The following is a 4666-nucleotide window of genomic DNA, read 5'->3' on the forward strand; positions in this document are numbered from 1 at the left end:
TCATTAATTATGCGCATATCTAATTCTGAGCCAGCCAATAGAGCTAGAGCTCTGATTTTTGGTATATAGGGATAACTTAGCAATACAATTTTTTTGACAAAATGTCATGTGACCTCGATGACCTTTGACCTTAACTATACCTATATGTCCACAACTTCGTAACCACAAGTGCTACAGATTTCATATATGGTATAATTGGAGACCTTATGACACTGCATCCTGTACTTCATTAATTATGCGCACAATCTATTTTTTCTTTTGCTCTAATGCTGCCACTTCTGTCGAAACCCGGTCATCGCTGCTTGCAGCTATATTTAGGGTTTCGACACCATGGGTGCGAAACCCTATTGTAATCGTTATGTTTTTTATTATTATTATTAGGGTTTCGACACCATTGGTGCGAAACCCTATTGTAATCGTTATGTTTTTTATTATTATTATTATTATTATTATTATTTTATTATTATTCTTCTTGCGACGCACTTTTGCAACAACCACGCGAACACCGTTGCACCTAGAGACTTCATATTTGTACACAGGTACAACTCAATAAAGTAATTTTTTGGTCACATGACCATAACAATAGGTCACGTGACCTGGCGGCCATTTTGAAAATAAACTTTAAAATTGACTTCATTTGCATAAAAGGTGGTAAATCAAAATTCTGCTCCAGTCACTTTTTAGACCTTATAGCCTTGCTCTTCATGCCAAATATCAAGGTAACAGGTCTTGCCGATTTTGAGAAGAAGATTTTTAAAGTATTATTTTTCATATTTTTCAGTGACCTTTGACCTCCCCTATAGATTTACAAATGCTCATTATAGGCTAGCCATTAGAGTTAGGAGTCTGGTTCTTTTTCGACATAGACGATCATTGGCTGTTAATGTTCACCGAAATATTTTGGGTCAGGTCACGTGCCCTTGACCTCATTAATTATGCGCATATCTAATTCTAGGCTAACCAATAGGGCTAGAGATCCGAATTTTGGTTCACAGGGACTACTATGGGATAGAAATCTATTGCAAATATGTCACCTGACCAGACCTCATTAATTATGCGCATATCTAATTCTAGGCCAACCAATAGGCCTGGAGATCCAAATTTTGGTACACAGGGACTACTATGGGATAGAAATCTATTGCAAATATGTCACGTGACCAGACCTCATTAATTATGCGCATATCTAATTCTAGGCTAACCAATAGGGCTAGAGATCCGAATTTTGGTACACAGGGACTACTATGGGATAGAAATCTATTGCAAATATGTCACGTGACCAGACCTCATTAATTATGCGCATATATAATTCTAGGCTAACCAATAGGGCTAGAGATCCGAATTTTGGTACACAGGGACTACTATGGGATAGAAATCTATTGCAAATATGTCACGTGACCAGACCTCATTAATTATGCGCATATCTAATTCTAGGCTAACCAATAGGGCTAGAGATCCGAATTTCGGTACACAGGGACTACTATGGGATAGAAATCTATTGCAAATATGTCACGTGACCAGACCTCATTAATTATGCGCATATCTAATTCTAGGCTAACCAATAGGGCTAGAGATCCCAATATTGGTACATAGGGACTACTATGGGATGTAAATATATTGCAAATATGTCTCGTGATCAGACCTCATTAATTATGCGCATATCTAATTCTAGGCTAACCAATAGGGCTAGAGATCCAAATTTTGGTACACAGGGACTACTATGGGATACAAATCTATCGCAAATATGTCACGTGACCAGACCTCATTAATTATGCGCATATCTAATTCTGAGCCAGCCAATAGAGCTAGAGGTCTGATTTTTGGTATATAGGGATAACTTAGCATTACAATTTTTTGACAAAATGTCATGTGACCTCGATGACCTTTGACCTTGAATATACGTATATGTCCATAACTCAGTAACCACAAGTGGTACACCCTTCATATTTGGTATGATGGGAGACCTTATGACACCACATCCTGTACCTAATTAATTATGCGCATGTCTAATTCTGAGCCAGCCAATAGAGCTAGAGGTCTGATTTTTTGTATATAGGGATAGCTTAGCAATAAAAAATTTTTGACAAAATGTCATGTGACCTTCATGACCTTTGACCTTAAATATACCTATATGTCCACAACTTGATAACCACAAGTGCTACAGACTTCATATGTGGTATGATGGGAGACCTAATGACACTGCATCCTGTACTTCATTAATTATGCGCCCAATCTAATTTTTCTTTTGCTCTTAATGCTGCTACTTGTGTCGAAACCCGGTCATCGCTGCTTGCAGCTATATTTAGGGTTTCGACACCATTGGTGCGAAACCCTATTGTAATCGTTATGTTTTTTATTATTATTATTATTATTATTATTATTATTATTCTTCTTCTTCTTCTTCTGTCGCGCTTCTGCAACTACCACGCGAACACCGTTGCACCTAGAGACTTCATAGTTGGTACACAGGTACAACTCAATAAAAGTAATTTTTTGTCACATGACCATAACAATAGGTCACATGACCTGGCGGCCATTTTGAAAATAAACTTTAAAATTGACTTCATTTGCATAAAAGGTGGTAAATCAAAATTCTGCTCCAGTCACTTTTTAGACCTTATAGCCTGCTTGCCCTTCATGCCAAATATCAAGGTAACAGGTTTTGCCGATTTTGAGAAGAAGATTTTTAAAGTATTATTTTTCATATTTTCAGTGACCTTTGACCTCCCTATAGATTTACAAATGCCCATTATAGGCTAGCCAATAGAGCTAGGAGTCTGGTTCTTTTTCGACATAGACGATCATTGGCTGTTAATGTTCACCGAAATATTTGGGTCAGGTCACGTGACCTTGACCTCATTAATTATGCGCATATCTAATTCTAGGCTAACCAATAGGGCTAGAGATCCGAATTTTGGTACACAGGGAGTACTATCGGATAGAAATCTATTGCAAATATGTCACGTGACCAGACCTCATTAATTATGCGCATATCTAATTCAAGGCTAACCAATAGGGCTAGAGATCCAAATTTTGGTACACAGGGACTACTATGGGATAGAAATCTATTGCAATTATGTCACGTGACCTTTACCTCATTAATTATGCGCATATCTTATTCTAGGCTAACCAATAGGGCTAGAGATCGGAATTTTGGTACACAGGGACTACTATGGGATAGAAATATATCTCAAATATGTCATGTGACCAGACCTCATTAATTATGCGCATATCTAATTCTAGGCTAACCAATAGGGCTAGACATCCCAATTTTGGTACATAGGAACTACTATGGGATAGGAATCTATTGCAAATATGGCACGTGACCAGACCTCATTAGTTATGCGCATATCTAATTCTAGGCTAACCAATAGGGCCAGAGATCCAAATTTTGGTACACAGGGACTACTATGGGATAGAAATATATTGCAAATATGTCACGTGACCAGACCTCATTAATTATTCGCATATCTAATTCTGAGCCAGCCAATAGAGCTAGAGGTCTGATTTTTGGTATATAGGGATAACTTAGCATTACAATTTTTTTGACAAAATGTCATGTGACCTCGATGACCTTTGACCTTGAATATACGTATATGTCCATAACTCAGTAACCACAAGTGCTACACCCTTCATATTTGGTATGATGGGAGACCTTATGACATCACATCCTGTACCTCATAATTATGCGCATATCTAATTCTGAGCCAGCCAATAGAGCTAGATGTCTAATTTTTGATATATGGGATAACTAAGCAATACAATTGTTTTCACAAAATGTCATGTGACCCCGATGACCTTTGACCTTAAATATGATTATATGTCCATAACTCAGTAACCACAAGTGCTACACCCTTCATATTTGGTATGATGGGAGACCTTATGACACCACATCCTGTACCTCATTAATTATGCGCATACCTAATTCTGAGCCAGCTAATAGAGCTAGAGGTCTAATTTTTGGTATATAGGGATAACTTAGCAATACAATTTTTTTGACAAAATGTCATGTGACCTCGATGACCTTTGACCTTAAATATGAGTATATGTCCATAAATCAGTAACCACAAGTGCTACACGCTTCATATTTGGTATGCTGGGAGACCTTATGACACCACATCCTGTACCTCATTAATTATGCACATATCTAATTCTGAGCCAGCCAATAGAGCTAAAGGTCTGATTTTTGGTATATAAGGATAGCTTACCAATACAATATTTTTGACAAAATGGTCACATTACCTTAACAAAACGTCACGTGAACTTTCGACCATTTTGAAAATAAACTGTAAACTTAAGTTCATTTGCATAAAAAGTGATAAATCAAAATTCTGCTCATGTCACTTTTTAGACTATATAGCCATGCTCCTTCATGGGAAATTTAAAACTCACAGACCTTGCCAATTTTGAGAGGAAGATTTTTTAAAGCATTATATTTCATATATTCCAGTGACCTTTGACCTGCCCTATTTCTATGCAGCTATGCTATTGCAAAGGCTATTTAAGTCCTTTTTAAGAGACCAAAGGGCCAAATGGGCTAGTGTCTGTTTAACTTTGACCTGTATGAGACCAAAGTGAAATCGAAAATTTTTGTGATTCCTCTTGATCTTTGACCTTAGCATCATCCCAATACCCGGCACATATTATACATAGCCAATACTGATGGACA

The sequence above is a fragment of the Ptychodera flava genome, unplaced genomic scaffold, assembly GCF_041260155.1.
Source record: "Ptychodera flava strain L36383 unplaced genomic scaffold, AS_Pfla_20210202 Scaffold_150__1_contigs__length_94849_pilon, whole genome shotgun sequence".
NCBI lineage: Eukaryota > Metazoa > Hemichordata > Enteropneusta > Ptychoderidae > Ptychodera > Ptychodera flava.